A 21,996-nucleotide genomic window follows, 5' to 3' on the forward strand; every position below is an offset into this window, starting at 1 on the left:
ATGAGGGTTCCCTCAATCTTAACTATTCGTCGCGAGCCACCGTGATCCCGCCCCCCCCGCTCTCATTGGTCACGGGAAGCCTTTCCCTAGCGATATGGTAGGATGCAGTCCACGTCTCTCCCGGCTCAGCGCGGGTCGCAGCTTGTCCCGCCCCAAGGTCATCATTGGTCGGTTGAAATCTTCCCTCGCCATCTGATTGGATGGGAAAGACTAGCCCTCCCCACGGATAGGCTGTGGGAGATGTCAGTCACGCTAGGGCTGGCAGTCAGGAAGGGGAGCGGACGCACGTGTTGCTTGCTGTGCCCGGCCCTGCCGGCCGCCTCATGCCCGCTGCCGGCGCTGGAGCGGGGCGGGGCTGGAACTGGGTGCCTGCCTCCCACCCCCAGCCCCGGGCACAGTTCGAGATTTTCACATTTTTCCCCCAAGCAGACGAAAAGTCAAAATTTCGAAAACGTTCCCGAGCCGGGGGAGGGCAGAGCTCAGGATCGGGCCCGGTGATCCGGGGGAGGGGGAAAGCTCAGGATCGGGCCCGGTGATCCGGGGGAGGGGGAAAGCTCAGGATCGGGCCCGGTGATCCGGGGCAGGGGGAGAGCTCAGGATCGGGCCCGGTGATCCGGGGGAGGGGGAAAGCTCAGGATCGGGCCCGGTGATCCGGGGCAGGGGGAGAGCTCAGGATCGGGCCCGGTGATCCGGGGGGGGGAGCTCAGGATCGGGAAATCCAGAAGAAATCCTGGCACCAGGTGCAGTAATCTGCGAGAGCCTGGGATCAGGCTCAGTCAGTAATCTAGGAAAAATAAGATCATGTCTGATAATTGGTGGGGGAGGGGGGAGGGGTGCAGGATCCATCTGATAATATGGGGGGGAAACCCAAATTCGGGTCCGATAATCCTTGGGAACACCTGGGCTCAGGTCCGATAATCTGGGGACAAAATGCGTTTGGGTCCTATAATTCAGTGATAGCCCAGGACTGGGTCTGATAATATGGAGGGGGGGATGGGAAACAGGATCGGTCTGATAATCTGAGTAAAACATTTGGATTGGATCCAATAATGCACCCATATTGGGTTTGATAATCTGCGAAAAAACCCAGATCACGTTCCTGTACTCTGGGGGAAAAATCCCAGATTGGTTTGATAATTTGTGGGGGGGAAAACCAATTGAGAAAAGGGGATCAGGTCTGTCAACATGTTTCTAATCTGACCTTTTCATTTGCATAAATTAACTAAAATTTTGAAATAAAATATCCCTTCGAACTAATAAAATGATATTTTTGTTTTGCAGACATCCAAACCTATCATTTCGACAATTGCCCATTGTTTTTAATTCAAAATTTTTTAAAGTGGGAGATTTGTCAAACCTAATTTTTTTCCCACCAGTGGATTCAGTCCCTGCCCTGAAGAGCTAACAATAAACAAGCAAGATAGGGTGGGAAAAAAGTATACAAGCTCCAAGCAGATGAGTGAGAGCTGAGGCACAGAGCCCCTGATCCAAAGACCACTGAATTCAGTCAGAATTTCCACTGATTGAAGTTGAAATGGGTTTTGGATTACACCCAGGGAAATTAAGCAACTCATTCTAGGGCCCCATAGAGAGTCTGTAGCAGAGCCAGGAGCCAAACTCTAGCTTTCAGCTCTGTGCCTTAACCACAAAAGCACCATCCGTCTCTACTTTCCATGTCTCTGGAGAGCAGATACAATGAAATGAGTGAGGTTTTCTTTTTAAGGGCGCAAGATTCTAAGTGTCTTTTTAAAAGAGGATTGCCAAATCCTCTTCCTTCAAAGGGCATCGTCCTCCAAATGTGAGACGAGAGGCAGATCTGGATGAATGGGCTGATTTTCCTCCTCCTTTAATTGCTGCCTTTTTAAGGGATTGCAGCAGCTGGTTCCTCAACACTCTTAAAAACATCACTAACCAGAGAGGGCAGAATTAACGGGGGATTATTAACTCAGGTAGCTTGCTACAGATACGCTCTCCCTTACTAAACTTTATTGAGGGGACCCGCACAATTCTTCTGCCTGTTATAATAGCCAACGTTAGAAACAACCTAAGGGGAAGAAAAAGAGTGAATAATTAAGTCACAGCTACAGTATAATTATTAATATATTTGCATCTTAATTTTCCTAATCCTGCCCTTCTCCCGCCCCCCCAGCTAAGGGACTGAATACAGTGGAACTACTGCTATTCTCCTGTGCTGGGGACTGCATCTCCTGCATGCAACACATACCAATACCTAAAAAGAACAGGAGTCCTTGTGGCACCTTAGAGACGAACAAATTTATTTGAGCATAAGCTACAGCCCACTTCATCGGATGCATAGAATGGAACATATCGTCAGAAGATATATATATATACACATATAGAGAAGGCTAATATAGTGCCCATCTTTAAAAAAGGGAAGAAGGAGGATCCGGGGAACTACAGGCCAGTCAGCCTCAACTCAGTCCCTGGAAAAATCATGGAGCAGGTCCTCAAGGAATCAATTCTGAAGCACTTAGAGGAGAGGAAAGTGATCAGGAACAGTCAGCATGGATTCACCAAAGGCAAGTCATGCCTGACTAATCTAATTGCCTTCTATGCCGAGATAACTGGCTGTGTGGATGAGGGGAAAGCAGTGGACATGTTGTTCCTTGACTTTAGCAAAGCTTTTGACACCGTCTCCCACAGTATTCTTGCCAGCAAGTTAAAGAAGTATGGGCTGGATGAATGGACTACAAGGTGGATAGAAAGCTGGCTAGATTGTCGGGCTCAACAGGTAGTGATCAATGGCTCCATGTCTAGTTGGCAGCCGGTATCAAGCGGAGTGCCCCAAAGGTTTGTCCTGGGGCTGGTTTTGTTCAATATCTTCATTAATGATCTGGAGGATGGCATGGATTGCACCCTGAGCAAGTTTGCAGATGACACTAAACTGGGAGGATACGCTGGAGGGTATGTCAACATGGGGGAATCTCCTTCCTTTGAAGTTTTTAAGATCAGGCTTGACAAAGCCCTAGCTGGGATGATTTAGTTGGGGATTGGTCCTGCTTTGACAGGGTGTTGGACTAGATGACCTCCTAAGGTCCCTTCCAACCCTGATATTCTATGATTCTATGATTAAGGTTTCAGAGTAGCAGCCGTGTTAGTCTGTATTTGCAAAAAGAAAAGGAGTACTTGTGGCACCTTAGAGACTAACAAATTTATTTGAGCATAAGCTTTCGTGAGCTACAGCTCACTTCATCGGATGCATTCAGTGGAAAATACAGTGGGGAGATTTATATACATAGAGAACATGAAACAATGGGTGTTACCATACACACTGTAAGGAGAGTGATCACTTAAGGTGAGCTATTACCAGCAGGAGAGCGGGGGCGGGGGGGGGAATCTTTTGTAGTGATAATCAAAGTGAGCCATTTCCAGCAGTTGACAAGAACATCTGAGGAACAGTGGGGGAGTGGGGAGTGGGAAATAAACATGGGGAAATAGTTTTACTTTGTGTAATGACCCATCCACTCCCAGTCTCTATTCAAGCCTAAGCTAATTGTATCCAGTTTGCAAATTAATTCCAATTCAGCAGTCTCCCGTTGGAGTCTGTTTTTGAAGTTTTTTTGTTGAAGAATTGCAACTTTTAGGTCTGTAATCGAGTGACCAAAGAGATTGAAGTGTTCTCCAACTGGTTTTTGAATTTATAATTCTTGACGTCTGATTTGTGTCCATTTATTCTTTTCTCTGATTTGTGTCTATTTATTCATTTCATCCAGACCACACCACACGATCCATTGTCTACAGCCAAGCTCTACGATACAACCACATTTGCTCCAACCCCTCAAACAGAGACAAACACCTACAAGATCTCTATCAAGCATTCTTACAACTACAATACCCATCTGCTGAAGTGAAGAAACAGATTGACAGAGCCAGAAGAGTACCCAGAAGTCACCTACTACAGGACAGGCCCAACAAAGAAAATAACAGAACGCCACTAGCCGTCACCTTCAGCCCCCAACTAAAACCTCTCCAGCGCATCATCAAGAATCTACAACCTATCCTGAAGGATAACCCATCACTCTCACAGATCTTGGGAGACAGGCCAGTCCTTGCTTACAGACAGCCCCCCAACCTAAAGCAAATACTCACCAGCAACCACACAACAGAACCACTAACCCACGAACCTATCCTTGCAACAAAGTCCCTTGCCAACTGTGTCCACATATCTATTCAGGGGACACCACCATAGGGCCTAATCACATCAGCCACACTATCAGAGGCTCGTTCACCTGCACATCTACCAATGTGATATATGCCATCATGTGCCAGCAATGCCCCTCTGCCATGTACATTGGTCAAACTGGACAGTCTCTACGTAAAAGAATAAATGGACACAAATCAGATGTCAAGAATTATAATATTCATAAACCAGTCGGAGAACACTTCAGTCTCTTTGGTCACTGGATTACAGACCTAAAAGTGGTAATTCTTCAACAAAAAAACTTCAAAAACAGACTCCAATGATAGACTGCTGAATTGGAATTAATTTGCAAACTGGATACAATTAACTTAGGCTTGAATAGAGACTGGGAGTGGATGGGTCATTACTCTAAGTAAAACTATTTCCCCATGTTTATTCCCCAACCCCCACTGTTCCTCAGACGTTCTTGTCAACTGCTGGAAATGGCCCACCTTGATTATCACTACAAAAGGTTCCCCCCTCCCCCCGGCTCTCCTGCTGGTAATAGCTCACCTTAAGTGATCACTCTCCCTACAGTGTGTATGGTAACCCCCATTGTTTCATGTTCTCTATGTATGTAAATCTCCCCACTGAATGCATCCGATGAAGTGGGCTGTAGCTCACGAAAGCTTATGCTCAAATAAATTTGTTAGTCTCTAAGGTGCCACAAGTACTCCTTTTCTTTTTATGATTAAGGTGGAATTTGCCATACGAACTGTCAGAGGCTAACTAATTAAGATGAGCTATTATCAGCAGGAGAAAAAAAACTTTTGTAGTGATAAACAAGATGGCCCATTTAGACAGTTGACAAGAAGGTGTGAGGATACTTAACATGGAGAAATAGATTGAATATGTGTAATGACCCAGCCACTCCCAGTCTCTATTCAAACCCAAGTTAATGGTCTCTAGTTTGCATATTAATTCAAGCTCAGCAGTTTCTCGTTGGAGTCTGTTTCTGAAGCTTTTCTGTTGCAAAATTGCCACCCTTAAGTCTTTTACTGAGTGGCCAGAAAGGTTGAAGTGTTCTCCTACCGGTTTTTGAATGTTATGATTCCTGATGTCAGATTTGTGTCCATTTATTCTTTTGTGTAGAGACTTTCTGGTTTGGCCAATGTACATGGCAGAGGGGCATTGCTGGCACATGATGGCATGTATCACATTAGTAGATGTGCAGGTGAACGAGCCCCTGATGGTGTGGCTAATGTGATTAGGTCCTATGATGATGTCACTTGAATAAATATGTGGACAGAGTTGGCATCGGGCTCTGTTGCAAGGATAGGTTCCTGGGTTAGTGTTTTTGTTGTGTGGTGTGTGGTTACTGGAGACTGTCTGCTTCAGGTTTGGGGGCTGTCTGTAAGCGAGCACTGGTCTGTCTCCCAAGATCTGTGAGAGTGAGGGATCATTTTTCAGGATAGGTTGTAAATCTTTGATGATCAGCTGGAGAGGTTTTAGTTGGGGGCTGAAGATGACAGCTAGTGGTGTTCTGTTATTTTCTTTGTTGGGCCTGTCCTGTAGTAGGTGACTTCTGGGTACTCTTCTGGCTCTGTCAATATGTTCCATTCAATGCATCCGATGAAGTGGGCTGTAGCCCACAAAAGCTTGTGCTCTAATAAATTTGTTAATCTCTAAGGTGCCACAAGTACTCCTGTTTTTTTTTGCGGATACAGACTAACACGGCTGCTACTCTGATACCAATACCTTGCTCTGAAATAGCATTTTTCGTCAGTAGAACTCAAAATGCTTCACAGACTTTAATGCATTAATCATCACAATACCCCTGTGAGCTGGACAATGCTATTTGCCCCACTTTACAGAAAGGAAAACAGAAAGGCTAAATGATTTGTCTGAGTTCACACAGGAAATCGGTGGCAGAACAGGGAATTGAACATTGGTCTTCTATGGTGCTTCAGGCATCAGCCAGGCTCTGAGGAAAAGCAATAACCGTGGCAGTAGAATCCACAAACTTACAAATGAGGCAGAGAATTGCATGAACTGGCTGGCACTTGGCGCCGACATGAGCAATGAGGTTCTCCCAGAAGATGAGATGAGACTCGTCTTGGCGAAAGCTCAGACATTCAGAGAAGCATTTGGAGCTGTGGAGAAGGCAGACAGAGAAAAGCGAATGGACGTGCAGAATGGGCAGGCAGACTTCATGAGTAGTGCCCAATCACTGCACCATTACTTGCTAGAGCTTGTATAGCGCTCGTCTCACCCTGCACCTTTCTCTCCCCCCACAAGAGCATGGGGGAAAGGGGAGCTCCAGAATGTCTCTCACACCCATTTGGACACCCCAGGCTCAGGGCTCAGTGTCTAGGGCATGCAGTGAGACTGCTTGTTCTCAGTTCCCCACCCTGGTTTGGGGGGGGTGAGGCTCTGGCGCGCACTGATGGTGCCTATTCTGCATTCCTCATCCTGATCTCAGTGCTTGTGGTATGAATTGAACAACCTCTCTTTGGTCTCAGGGCTGTTTGCCCGAGTCATGTCCATTTTCAGCCCCCTTACAGTCGCAGTACTGCCTGCCTTTAATACGGACCAAGTAGACCCAGTCTCAGCTCCCCTCTGTCTCAGCACACAGGGATTTAGGTGTGGCAATATGTAGTGTTACCAGCCCTCACTTTCAGATGCTTAGAAAATCATTGGAAGAATAATGGGATCCCCTAAGCCTGAGTTAGGTGCTTAGGCTCCCTCTTCAGTGAATGGGGAGAGACAGGCACCTCAGAATGGGATCTGCTGGAGATGCTGCCGAGGGGGTGGGGGGCCATGCTAAGCCCTACCCTTCACAGAGTTTGGTCCCTATCTCTGCTTGCAACTTTACCTCTGCCGCCAACAGCTCTGTGGATACATTGCTGCTGCTCGGTTATATGAGGTAAAGCTGTCTTTTGCTCTGTATATTCTAGAAGAGGGTGAAGGGATAGAAATGTACCAGTTTGTGTGTGCTCCAACTTCCCTTGTGTAGCTAAGTAGTGCGGCGGAAGAGTGTGTTAATGCACACAGAGATTTCACGGGCATCCTTCAGCGAGATCTCTAGGAAACTTTCCTGCAGGTACTTGCCAATCCTCTGCTGAAGGTACCTCGGCAGAGCTGCTTTGTTCCTTCCCCCTTTGTAGGAAACTTTCCCTTGCCAATCGGCAATCATTTGTGCTGGGACCAAAGCCGCACACAGGAGAGCAGCATAGGGACTGAAGCCGCATGATGCATCCGTGCTTACCCTCAGGAGTCTTACCTCCTGGAACCTTACCCTGCTTACCCTCAGGGGGCTTCAATGACCCCCGCCTATGGAAAATGGTGGCAGAATTTACAGTATTGTCCCTAGTTGCCTCCAGAGATCCCCTTAAAAAACCACCAGTGGTTCTCAAACTTTAGCAGCCCAAGGACCCCCATTTTGATTTTAAAATTTTTCATGGACCCCCAAACCCCCTGCTCAGCCTCAGGCCCCACCCCCACTCCATCCCTTCCCTCAAGGCCCCACCTCTTCCCGCTCCCACTCCACCCCTGCCCCTCCTCTTCCCCACCTCTTCCCCTGAGCGTGCTCCATCCCCACCCCTTCCCCTCCCTCCCAGCGCCTCCTGCACACTGCTGAACAGCTGTTCCCCAGTGTGCAGGAGGCATTGGGTGGAAGTAGGAGGAGTTGATCAGCGAGGCCTGCAGACCCCCTGGAGTACACTTGCAGACCCCCAGAAGTGTGCAGACCCCAGTTTGAGAAACTTTGCCCCATCTTGAACGCTAAACATCCCTGCCCCCCGGGCCACATTTAGAGTGTTCACCAAGATGTGTGATTGCTAAGGGACAGTGAGAAAGCGATTCATATGTAAAAAGAGGTATATTTTACTATAACGATTCAATGCTGTGCGTGAACTAACAGTCATGCTTCTGTTTCTTGTGTTTCTGCAGATGTGGCCTTCAGGGGAACCCCCTATACACTGACGGAGTGCCTCTGCTAGATAAGGAAGCGACCAAGGCACAACGAGGAGGACAGGTGCAGGCTGCTATGACCATGGGAATATTTTCCTCATTTAGGTCTAACCAGCCATAAAGGCAGCACCAGCACACTTTTAATCTGCCAAAGGCACATTCTATGGTCATTCTGCTCCTGCTCAGCCTATTGTTGAAGCACTCCTTGCTGCTGTCCAGGTTTCCTGCGTAAGGCTTAATGAGCCATGGGAGTAAGGGGTACGCTGAGTCTCCCAAGATCACGTGGGCATTTCAACATCCCCCACTGGACTCTGGGAAAGAAAGTCCCTGCTTCAGCTTTCTGTACAAGCTAGTGTTCCTGAAGATGCGCACACAGCAGGTCAGGCCATTCTGATTCCTGTTCAGAGTGGGAGTTCATGATATACTGCATGACCATCCGTGATGTGTGTTTTACTGTGACCACAACAGTAGAGAGCAGTATGGGATCCATCCTTTCAGACAGAGACGGCGGGTGTACAGTAAACAGGGGCTGTTGAAAAATGCTGCGAAACGCAGTCAGAAGCTCATGGAATGATGGGACAGAAAAAACTGCATCATGGGATGTTGAGCCTGCACCCATGATGCACTGGGATCCACTCCGCCTTCCCACAACACCTAGCTGCAGAAGGTGGCGAGTAGCACAATGGGATGCTACCCACGGTGCACTGCTCTGACTGTCGATGCTAGAGCCCCAACTGTGGATACGCTCTGCCACCAGGAGTGTTGTGTGAACATGCCCAAACGATGTAATTATACCGGTTTTTGATTGTCAGTGTAACGTGCGTTGACACAACTGTAATGTAGATGAGGGCGTAGTGAAAGCTGATGGTTCTGTTTTAACCTGCCTTGCAGAGTGTTCACTTTTTGTAGGTTTAAATTACACACCCTAATCTTGATTCAAGCTAGTTTTTGCAGAGTCTCTCCTTTTATCATGGTGTCAGAGGAGAAAAAGGAAAGGAACCAAAGGGAAACCAAGGGTGGTTTATTGATCCTTCAAACTCAAGCTCTGACCAAATACTATTCAACTCTAGAGTTGGTTGAAATCTGTTCATCAGGAGAAAGAAAGAAAATATTTGGTTTTGTTGAAAAATTCTGCATTTTGTGCAAACTTATAGAAAAAAGTTTTGAGAGCCTTTTGAATTTTCCCCCCTGAAAATACATATATTTTTTCACCTAGTTCTACTCAGCTTTCTGTTTATCCACCCGTGAAATAGGTAACTACTATCAGACTTATCTCACTGTGATGTTGGGAGCCTTAAAGAACGGTGAGCACCTTAATAATACTTAAGAGAGTGTTTTTCATCTCCATGCACTTCACTGAGGGGGTGGACCCAGTATCATCTTCCCTGTTTTACAGACATGAAAAGCGAGGTACCAAGTGGTGAAATGAATTGCTAGCGATCACAGAGCAAGTCTATGGCAGACCCAGGGCAGAACTCAGAACTCCTGACTCCCCGTTTTGGGCTGTAGACGCTCTATCCAAATGAAACTTTAATAATAGTTAAAGGAAATGCTGCAGTTATTTTAAAATGTCCACACTCTCTTCCAATGCTGGAACTCTAGACACAGCAGGGTGCTGGCTAATCAGGAGAACCAGAAAGTGAAACTGACCAGTTTTGTTTCACAGGTCAACCTGCTGTACAAACAAGCAAAGTGTATCACAACAAGGGGAAGGCAAAGTTGCCGTAATCCCCAGGGGAAAAAAAAAGAGAAAATTGATTTGATAAAGCAGGTTTCAGAGTAGCAGCCGTGTTAGTCTATATCCGCCAAAAGAAAAGGAGGACTTGTGGCACCTTAGAGACTAACAAATTTATTTGAGCATAAGCTTTTGTGAGCTACAGCTCACTTCATCGGATGCATTCAGTGGAAAATACAGTGGGGAGATTTTATATACACAGGTAACATGAAACAATGGGTGTTACCACAGACACTGTAATGAGAGCGATCAGGTAAGGTGAGCTATTACCAGCGGGGGGGGGGAACCTTTTGTAGTGATAATCAAGGTGGGCCATTTCCAGCAGTTGACAAGAACATGTGAGGAACAGTAAGGGGAGGGGGGGAATAAAATGGGGAAATAGTTTTACTTTGTGTAAAAAGAAAAGGAGGACTTGTGGCACCTTAGAGACTAACAAATTTATTTGAGCATAAGCTTTCGTGAGCTACATCTCACTTCATCAGGTAATGACACATCCACTCCCAGTCTTTGATCAAGCAGCAATTCTATCAAATCAGTCCTAAACGGTCTGAAGTATCCAGTTGTGCCCTCAATAGCGGAAAGTGTGATGATCACTTACTGTGTTTCTGGCCGAAATGTCCACATTAATCCATATGTCACGTATCCATGGAAATAAAATGGCTCCCCAGCTGCAGCTTAGTAGAAACCAGAGGTGGAACTGAATGAGATTCTTTTTCCCTGACAGTCCACTGGATGGCGTTTCTCCCCATCTTTATCATCTCTTTTCAAAGGAGCTGGTATCCTATAACACAGGGATTCCTGAATTTGGGGGGCTGGATTTCAAATTAGGGGTAAAGAACTCCAATGTGTTAGTCTTCTTTATGCACAACATGCCTCGGGTGGCATGTGACCAGGATTCATCACCAAATTTGGTCCACTGGTTGGATCATTAGCTTCCCCGGCTTAGGCCGGGTACTGACAGGGAGTGCGACATGAACACTGATCCATGCCCCACAAGTGTTAGTAGGGACCCAGGAGTGATCATAACTGTATACTGGAAATATACATCTGGCTATGTCTGTGTCTATGGAAATTAGGGTCTCAACCTTATCTTAAGATGTGTGTCAGAGACAGACCCACATGTAATTAGTTGCACAATCATAAGGGAGGTAGCTCTTGCAGATATAATTGTCCTGGAGTGTATGGAAGACACATGCACAGAGGTCTAGCCGGTGTCCTAGAAACAAATTAAGGGTTACTCAAGAATCTATTTCCAAATCACATTGACCATTATTGTCCATTTGGAGCTGCTTTACTGGGTTTGGAGTAGGGTGAGGTAGCAGGAGAACATACAAGACTTGACTTCAGTTTTATGGACCAGATTCTGAGCGGGTGTAAACTGACAAAGCTCCCCTGACTGCTACATTAATTTGCAACAGCTGATGATCTGGTCCTGTGTCTATTCAGAATTTGTGATGGTCCTATTTTCTTCATCTGCTGCAGTTTAAAAGTGAAATATACAGTAATTACTTAAAAGCATCAGATGATGATTCATAGTTTAAAAGACACACTGGGTGAGTAATGACCATGTATCCTTGAAGGGCCATCCACAGAGTACTGTGACATTTAATGTGATTTCAATTTTGCTTCCAAGTTGCTCTTTTTAAATTGGATGTCCTGCGATTTTCCATCTCCATCTGAACTGCAGTCAGACGCCGGATTTCCACAAAACGAGCCCAGTTGCTGGAAGTTCAGCAGCTTCAGTACATTGTGTAAGAGTTTTGGCACTGATGAAAGGAAAGGCAGCTTTTGAGAACCCTGGAAAATGGAGTTTTTTAATCAGTCCAAGAAGCAATCTTCCAAGAAGCAAGCAGCAATCTTCCCCTCATGCTTCTTACAGAAGTGCCCTGTATCCGCACGCAGTTAAGGTGTCAGCAGATGGCTCTCAGGAATATGTTGCATGGTTTGTGGGTTTTGTAGGACCTATGAAACTTGTCCACTGCAAGTGGCTTCCTTTGATAGCTCTTCACAATACTGCCTGAGGTGAGGGGGCATTTCAGACTCCATGCCCCTTGAAGCACGGCCTTTCTGCTAGGATTGCCCACTGATGCTGGTTGTGGGGATGGGTTTTAGGATGTCTGCACATGACCACCAAATTCATTTTGCACAAGGACACTCAGCACCTCCATGACTGGGACTGGCACTTGATTTTACAGTTCACGCTGCTCCAAATGGGCTCAGCCATCTAGCCCCCATCTTCTGCTACTTAGAATAAACTTTGACAGGGAGTTGAGAGGCACCACTCACCTGTTTCCCCTCATCCCTAAGCCATATGCAGCTTTTGACGGGGTTCACTCACCACTGTGGCACCTCCTGCTGGCTGTCTTGGGGATTAGCTCAGCATGTTAGTGCACCCTCTTCGGGTGGTGCCTCACCGCCGTCACTCCTGCTCTAGGACCCATGTCTCTCCAAGGACCGTGGCGTTCTCTTCAGCAGCATAGCCCTCCAGCCATGCCACACACCGTGTTCCCCCGTTCCGGGGGACCTGCAGTCCGTTGTTTAGCCACTTCCCACACTGGCTACTGCAGCAAGTTGTCTGGCCACTTCCTCATGGCCCCAGCATCCTCTTTGCCCTTGCCTCAGGGCCTCAGCCTGCAAACCCCAGCAGCCAGCTGGGAGCTGCCTCTCACTCCCTGCTAGCAGCACTGCTCTGTCCAGGGTTCTGGCAGTTCTCTCAGCCCTCCAGAGACACAGTCCTTCCTCCCTGGACTCCCAGCAGAGAACTGCCTTCCTCTGCCCTGCAGCTCCCGTTTTTATATGGGCCTGCTTGGCCCTGATTGGCTGCTCCTTTCAGTCCTTCTCTGATTGGCTGCCTCCTGCACAGCCTCCCTAGGGCTCTATTAGCCCCTTAGAGCCCAGTGTGGGGCAGGCACCCCATCGCACAGCTGTTGCTGCCTCTCTATTCTAAAGAGCTGATCTTGGAAAAGCAGAACAATCAGTTTGACACAGGAGGAAATGCAATGAGGATTACAGGGTCAGATCCTCAGCTGGTGTAAATTAGTGTCATTCCATTGACTAATGTTGATTTACACCAGTTGAGGATCTGTCTTCTGACTGGCTAGAACTGTGATAACCATCTAGGTTTCCATTATTCAGGAAGCTGCAATTCAGTCACAGCGGGTGCTTAGGGATGTCAAAATACATTAACCTCACTTAGACAGGGCCTTGAGAACATCCTAGGAAACAAGACTCACTAATGAGCAGTCCTTCACTGTGACCAAGTGCTGGGAGGGAAGAGAAAGGTTCTCCCAATTCACCAGCTGAAGAGGGCAAGTCTGTTGATGACCTTCATAATGTCCTGGGGCATCCCTGCTAGACCTCTGACCCAGGCACTGGAACAAAGGTTGCCCAACAGGATCCTCACCAGGTTGGCCCCTGAGCCAAGAGAAGGTGTGTGGCTACCAGTGCCTTGCAGACATGTCTGTAAAGCTCCTACTTCTGTACATCACTACTGAGTCTCTTTCCCAGGAACCTGGGAAATAACACCGCACCTCTGCTTTTCCATCTGGAAGGAGAGTTGAAACCCCTAACCCCTAAACACACCCCTCTGACTCTCTGTGCATGGAGAGTTCCTGTCATTTCCCCTCTCACTGGTGGGCAAGCCTTGCTCTCCTCCTCTGATTGTCCCATCTGGGTGAAGCCGTAGACTCCTTTTGTTTTTAAATACATTCTTGTGCCTAATTTGATTGGCTTTTGGACTTCACTTGCTGAGCTTCAGCCTGTAGGATGGCCCCAAAAGAAGGCAGCTCTTAGCAGCAGAGTAACTGTGCAAAGCTTCCCCTACTCAATGGTGTCTCTCCCTCTAGCTGGAGTAGCCAGGATTGATAACATGAAAATAGCCTCATGTGTATCTATGAGTTGGTTTGTTTTCTTCCAACAGCTAGAGGCTTGATTCTCCTCTTGTCCACCCTGTTGTAAATCAGGAGTAACTTCACTTAAGTCACTGGCTAAAGAAGTATCGGGGGGGGAGCCGTGTTAATCTGTATCCACAAAAACAACAAGGAGTCCGGTGGCACCTTAAAGACTAACAGATTTATTTGGGCATAAGCTTTCGTGGGTAAAAAACCCACTTCTTTTACCCACGAAAGCTTATGCCCAAATAAATCTGTTAATCTTTAAGGTGCCATCGGAATCTTTGTTGTTTTGGGCTAAACGTGTGAGAGAACAGGCCAACATTTTCCATACCAGTGGCCAGCAGAGGGCAGAAACTGCACACGAATCCCCTGTCCCTGATTGTTCCATTCAGTGTCCAATCTCTTTCACTAGCCTGGGTTGGTAAACCAGGGACCCTCATCCTGCTGGAACTAAGGGAATTCAAGGGAGCCAATGGGCCACCTGCAGATTCTCCCCAGTGAGACGTGTGGGGCTTGGAACATATTCTGTCACCAGGGTTATTCATTCTGAGCATAGCCTTGGCATTGTTTTTCAATCAAGTCATTAGAGCTAGAGTTTAATAAATAATGAGGGAACGTATGGAGCCATTAGCATGATAACTGTTCACTTTCTACCCTAACCCTCAGAGACTGATGGAGAAAAAGCGAAGAGAGGAGTAAGCCAGCTTACAAATCACAAGGCCTGGGTGATCTGATCTCACATGTGACCAGAGAGGGTTCCGGGTTTGAGCTCTCTGCTGGAAAGTGCTGAGCCATAGACTAAAGAGGAGGGATGGTTCAGCAGTTAAGGCATTAGCCTTGAACTTGGGAAACCTGGGTTCAAGTCCCTACTCTAGCAAAGCCTTCTTCTGTGACTTTGGGCAAGTTACTTCACCTCCACGTGCCTCCGTTTCCCACCTGTACAACAGGGATAATAGCCCCGCCCTGCCTCACAGGGTAGATGAGGCATCCCGGTTGTATTTATCCATATCAAGCACTCTCCTTGCATGTCGACACATCGTCTGAGAGAGCATCACCGTGTCATGACATGATCAGTTTGTCCTGCTGGGCAAATAACAAACAGATGGCAGCTCTGCCCAGGAGAGAACCAGCACAATCATGGTATTTAAAACCAACCAGAACAATGGAGGTTTGGGTCTCATCTGGGCTCACCCTGTTATTTGGGCCTGTCAAGCGCCTGAATAAAGGCCGATTTGCTCCCTTGCTCTGACCTGAAATCCAAACCCCCAGCTGGCCGCCTTTCAGGGACAAATGGCGTTTCGCTCTCTGAGCAAATAGCAGCGTTCATCTGTGTCAGGAGAAGCTGTGAAAATCCAGCCGGTGGCACAGGACTCAGCGGGAGCGTGGCAGGCGGAGGCGTGGGAGGTTTTCTGGCTCAGCCAAGCAACCTTGTCGGAAGAGGAAGGGATGTGGCCTGTAGCGAGCAGCACGTCAGTTACTTGAATGGAGCAGCTGGGAGACAGGATTCAGGGTGAAAAGATGATGAGCATGAGGTGCCCAGGAAAATGGCTGAGCTTGTCATCATCAAAATAGTACCAAAAGGACTCAGGAAACTCATCCCGGTGTGAAGCCCTGTAAGCAGGCACTATAGGCTCCTCTCACTTATACCAGTATAATTCCATTGACTTAGGAGGAGTTACTCCTGATTTACACCCATGTCACTGAGAGCTACATCCAGAGGACATTTTCCTGCTGGAAAATCCCAGGGCAACTCAGTCCATTCCTCTGCCTGTGGAATCCAGTGTCTTCATGATGCCCCACGTCTGACCATCTCCAGGCAGCTCTTCCCCAGGAAGCTAGGTGAGTCAGGTCTAGAATGGTCACCACCAGGCCCCAGGGATGCCCCCCTGAAGAGCTTGGGCAGGCTGTCAGGACAAACGTGCCACACTGCAGCGTCGTGGTGTTCACATCATGAGATTTTTCTCATGGTGGGGGGGGGGGGTTGTGGTGCGGTAGCACCTCACAATGCAGTGTCCACACGCATGTCGACCACGCTCATCACATGACCACTTCAGCAGCGTTGCTTCGTGGTGCAAAGGGCACTGTGTCCGCATGCCACAGCAAAATGCACTGTCAATGTGCGTTTGTGTGTGTGTGTGGTGGGGGTGGGGGGCAGGGGTTGGAACCCAGAGCTGAAAGGAACAGAGGCAGAAATGCCACTAGAGTGATAGCATGATAGAAACGTAGGGCTGGAAGGGGATCTCAAGAGATGGTCCTCTCATGCGGAGACAGGACCAAGTAAACCTCGCCCATCCCTGACAGGTGTTTGTCTAACCTGTTCTTAAAAGCCTCCAATGCTGGTGATTCCACAACCTCCCTAAGGAACCTGTTCAGTACCCTGATAGCTTCCTAATATCTAACCTGAATCTCCCTTGCTGCAAACGAAGCTGATGATGTCTGTCCTACTCCCCCATGGACATGGAGAACAATTGATCATGGTCTTCTTTATAACAACCTTTTGGCTTTGCTGTTGCTACTTTACAACTGCTATTGAGTTTTACGTGGAAAATGCTCAGAGACTCTGGTGATGGGGGGCAGAATAAAACCCTCAGATAGAGAACCACGCCTTGTGGTTCTGCACCTGGTTCCGAACTGACACTGGGGTGGGGGGGGAGGGGGAGATTTTCCAAAGTGTTCAGGTCCCAGCGCCTCCCTTAGTGATCTGATTTTCCACATTGCTCAGCACCCAGTGCCCCTGATGGTGCGTGCTGCGCCCTTCTGAAAACTCTGGGCCGTACAGACAAGGTGGGAGAAAGAAAGGGCACAGGGAGATTAAGCGGTTTGCCCAAGGTTTGTACAAGAAACATTCGATAGAACAGATGACAGAACCCACATCGTTCGAGCACCTTAAACAAAGGAGCATCCTCCCTCTCTGGTATGGAGGCAGGGTTGTCCAGTGGTTAGGGCATGAGCCCAAGCTGTTTGAGACCTGCACTCCATCTTCCCCAGGCTTCCTATGGGACCTTGAACACATTACAGTCTCTCTGTGCCTGGGTTCTCCATCTGTGCAATGGGGATAGTAGCCCAGGGGTGTTATTTGTACTAGGTTTTGGGATGTGCTCAGATACTACAGTAATGGAGGCCATATGAGTAGCATAGATAGTGAGCACCCTGCTACTTAGGCATTGGCTGTGTTAGCCTGTGTTTTGCTTACTCAACTCTCTTTATTCCGCCGTGCCACACCAATGCGGTGCCCCATGGCTGCAGCTTGATTGCCCAGCTTCTTTTCCCCCACTCCTTTAGCATCTCTGTCCCCTACCAGGAGCTTTCAGAGAGGTCGTCTGCAATACACCCAGGTGGGAGCACAAAACAGACACAAAACAAACCTCTTCATCGCCTCCGAAAGGTGCCAGGTCTGTCTAATGCCTCTTAATGTGTTGGAACGATGAGTAATCCGGGCAAGGTTTCACTTTGCAGAAGGAAAAAAAAAATCAAGAGAACCCAGGGGCTGCCAGCTTAATTTGTCATTTTAATGAGTGAAATCAGAATGCATGATTTGAATGCAGCTTGCTGGCAATCAATAAACTCTGCAGGTCTGTAACAGGACACTCAACAGCATTCAGACTGCCGGGGCCCCCAAAGTCACTGCAGGCATCTAAGAATCCCACTTGTCTTTATTAAAGCATCCACCGTGTTTTCTTCCGTGTCACCTCTGGAGAGCGAAGAGACAGCATGTCAAAGCCAATGAAGCACAGGGAGAGGATGTTGAGAGCCCCTAAGGTCTTCGGTTTCCATGAGAGAGCTGCTGGCTCTCGGCAAGGCTCCGCAGTTGTTTCAGGAGACCCTTTCCTGCAAAGGAACTGAATCCTCCTTGAGAGGATAAGCTGTGAATAATTCATAGCCTCCAGTTAATCACATGGCCCTCTCGGGCTCCAGGACTGGGAGCTGAGCACTAGGGCTAGACTCTGGGAGACGTGGGAGGAGATGTGTGGTCTTCTAGTCCTGCGCTCCACGGTGTTAGGTCTCAGGAGATCTCTCTCCTGCCCTTGTGACCAGGCAAAGTGTCTTCTTTCCTCTCCCAACCTGATGTGTAGTGAGAGGGGGCCAAATACATTCCCCCTCCCCACCTCCAGGATGGGTCCAATGGATTTTCTTTCTCTGCCATCCTGGTGTGGCTGGAAAGATAGGTAGGAGATAGCCCAATGCTTGGGCCAAGGGTGAGTTTTGAGCCCAGGCCCTTTGCAGTGAAAAAGAACAAGGTACCTGAGCTAAAGTACTAAGTCTATTTGCCAGATGCAGCATCAGACACCGACACTGCCTTTGTGGACCAGCCAAATAGAGGACAGTGAGTCACACTCAACCAAGGCGGGTTTCATAGACACAGCTTAGAGAAACAAAGAGCAGCCTGGGGAAAAACGACAAGGGGAAAATGGCATCCTGCCCGCTTTCCATACAGGACATGGCATTTCACCTCGAAATGTGAGATGGGTGGAAGGCCACATCTTCCAGGAAAAGAAGGATGAACCTCAGGCAGGGCAGCCAACACAGTCCCCTTCCCAGGGTGGAATTTGGTTTCACTGTAGGCTTAACTTCCCCCTGCTCTAGAGGAGCTATACGGGGCAGCTGCATGGAGCATGTGGGCTGCATCTGCCCTGAGGACTGTCGGGAAGTCTTCCATCATCATTGGAGCACCAATGCAGATGGTAGCAATGGTAGCGGTTGGATAGGGCTCAGGGATCTTTATTATTGTGTTGTCTAACCACGCTCTGTAAGGCGTGTTGGTAAGAATGCTGATGGCTGGTCTACACTAGTGCTCCTCTTGTTGATGCAATGTGGTGAGAGTTCCCTAAAATCCTCACCACAGACAAGACCAAAGAAGGCGTCATTCTCCACTAGGTGGGATGTGTTCAAAGTGGGACTTTGCAGCTAGCTTAGGGAGGGGGACTTTCTTCTGCACATAGAGAGTAAAGATGAAAATTGAGAGTTCCCCTTCCATTATGTATGTCCCCATCAATTCCCATGCTGCCTTAGACAATGATGGCCCAATTCAGTGGTGACATGTAAGAAGGCCTCTGATTTTGACCCTATGGGACAGACCCTCAGCAAGAGGGCAGTTTATTGACTTCAGTGGAGCTATGCCAAATTTACACCAGCTGAGAATCTGGCCCTGTGTCTCGTGACAGGCCCAGAGGGGATACATGGGGGAAACATGATCATGTCAGCTTGTGGTTTCCTTTTTAGTTCTAGTGTTATTCAGCCCCGTACCAAAGGTCTGATGCATTGAATCCCTGACTCCATCACACAGCTTGGGCGTCGTAGGGTAAGGCATCATTATTTTCCAAGACCTGATCATCTTACATTCGGAGGCCTTACTGTGCATAGGGCCAGGGGTTGCGAGTCAGGCCCCCTCTCCAGTCCTCCTCTCAATTTTGTGCCTCAGCTTCTCCCTTTGTAAAATGGGAACCGTTACCTCTGTCTGTCTCAAGGGGTGTGCGGCTGACGTATAATTAGTTAATGTTTGGGAAGTGCTTTGAGATCCTCGGATGAATGACCCTGGCCTCACGTAACTCAGTGTCGCTCCACTGAAGTCACAGCGACGTCAGTTCACAGCAGCTGAGGAGCTGGCGGGCTGCACAACAGCTGAGTGCTATTACATTTCCCTTCGCTGCACTGCAACTGCCGCTCATCTGCCCATGTTCCTCGTCTCTCCAGCTCGTTAGGCATTTCATTACCATTTTGATGCTGCACCTTTCTATGCTTTCCCCCTCAGTTTTGGATGATCAGCAATTTCCATCAACTTCTGCACATTCCCTTTCCAGATCATAGATACACAAATAGAGTAAAATCCCTTCTTAAAGGGACAGTTGCTTCTAGTTACTTCCTTCCACCTGAAACTGCTTCTACTCAAAGCACCCTGGCCCAGAACCTCAAAGGCATTTAGGTACCTAACTCCCCAACCAATGGGGAGCTAGGTGCCTTGGGCATATAAATCCGGTCTCAGTCTCTAACCACCATGGGTGATGGCATCGGGGGGCGAAGTCCTACACTTCTTACTCATGCAAATTGCATTGGGCCACATTCTGCTGGGGAATGATGGAATACGTTTAAACTATATGTTGCATCCCCCCGTAGTCCATGTGGAGGAAAACAACCTACTACTGATACCAGCTGAGGGAGTTACTCCTTTAGCTCAAGCAGTAGACACCTGTGCTTTGGTACAGAAGATCTCAGTTTCAAACCCTGCTGATAATCTATTGGTGGGGGGTTACTGTGCTGGATTCCTGAAAACCTCGGGCGGGGGCGGGGGGCGGTCAGTGGGAGCTGGAGGTGCTCAGGATCTGGCCCACAGACAAGTTCTGAACCTGGAACAAACCTTTTTAAGAGGCTCCGATACATTTGCTTCACTCTTTCCCCCTTACTTCCATACTTGCTGATGGCTCTGTCTTTCCAGGATCTGGCAAGGCCTGGGAAGTACCAAAATCTGATGGGAAAGTGCTCCCGTGGTATTTCCACCCCACTCTGGAGCAGGAAATAGCAGAAATCTTGCCAGGACACCTGTTCTCATATCACTACTGCAAAGCCAAATTCATCCCTCCTGGGAATAAGTGGGAAGAGCTCTTCAAGTCCACAGACCTGCCCTCCACCTCTCGCACAGGGCTCAGTCTGACCCAGTGGGTTCAGAGAGTTGGGATCAGCTGTGAACGAACAGCCTCACCCTCATTTTCTGGGAGCAAAATGCTGGTTTCGGTCACACCAGGTGCAGGTCCTTGACCCCATTTGGGCGGGTGTAACCATCGGAAGAATTTGCCCCTGGGATTTTACCCCATCCTTTCAAGATTCACCCACCACTAGCCCAGCCACCTCCTCCCTCCACTCCCTGCCCGTGCAGAATTGTTGCCTGCAGCGTATTCTGCATACGACACGGCCACATTCCTTCTCGCTGACCTTGTCAATTACCCCACCGTGCTGCTGTATCATAAGCCATTTCCACAGACATTATTCTGTCCAGAGCTCCCTCACCCACGGACGGTGAATTCTTGTGATTTTTTTTTTAACTGACTCGTCGGGATATTTTTAAATGACCCGTGAAGCTATTTCGGTTTAATTTCCCTTTTGCTTTTCTCCCTCTGTCAGATCGCCTTGCTCTCCAGAGACGGCTTATTTTCATCTCTCCTACACATGAGACAAGCTGGCTGGATTAAGACAAAAGCCTTCCCAAAAAAAAACGATTAGACATACATGAGTACAAACAGGATCTGCAGCTCTCCGAGCTAAGGAAACAATGATAAGAGCTCTTGACCCTCATGCTTCAGGGTATCAGCTGATTACCAGCTGGGGGATCAGGATGACATTTTCCATTCCATGGTATGCCCAGGTAAGTGAGTTATGGGGCGTGGGGAGGTATTTCCCTTTCCTCTGAGCACAGGCGGGCTAGGAACTGAATAGAGTGTTATGGGTTCCATACCCAAGAGTGACTCTAGGCTTTCACTCTGAAACAATTTGATTTTAAAAAGGAAAACAAGAAAAACACAGAGTAAAAAGTGTCCATGGTAAAGACCACAGCATCTTTGTGTGTCTTCTCTGTAATAGTCTAAGTCTATCTATCCCTCCCTTCATCCTCTGTCTCTGCATTTGAGGCATTTATATGGCATCGGTCACCTCTGTAGCACCTAGACATGAGTTGGTCTTTACCCTTCACTGTAAAGTGAAGGCAGGTCAGTCCAGCCACTCTGATATCTTGACCTGCTGTTATTGGGACTGCCTTCATTATCTATTTTCCCTTCCACAGGAAAGTTTGTTTCTAGCCACTGCTCTCCTCTTCCTCTGGTCTTATGTGTGAGGCCCAAAGAACTGGATGTGAGGAGACCAGGGTTCTATTCCTGGCTCTGCTATTGACTCACTGTGGGACCTTGGTCAAGACACGTCACCTCTCTGTGCCGCAGTTTCCCCAACTGATATATGGGGGTAATCTTACTTCACCAGGATACTGGCAATCTGGTTATTAATCTATGTAAAGCATCCTGAGACCCTCAGGTGGAAAATGTATTTCTAAGAGCGTGAGCTCTTTGGGGCAGGGACTGCATGTGTGTATACACAGCAGCTAACATATTACAGATACTACCAGAATATAAATAAAAATAAGGGGAAGCGAGATTATTACTTGGCACTGTTTGGAGAGAAATCATTTAATGCACGTAATGTGCCCAGCTCCCTCTAGCAGTCCCACTGTCCCCGGCTCTGACCTCTGGTTACTTATGCACTTGAGAAAACTTCTT

Source organism: Natator depressus, chromosome 21 (assembly GCF_965152275.1).
Source record: "Natator depressus isolate rNatDep1 chromosome 21, rNatDep2.hap1, whole genome shotgun sequence".
Classification (NCBI taxonomy): domain Eukaryota; kingdom Metazoa; phylum Chordata; order Testudines; family Cheloniidae; genus Natator; species Natator depressus.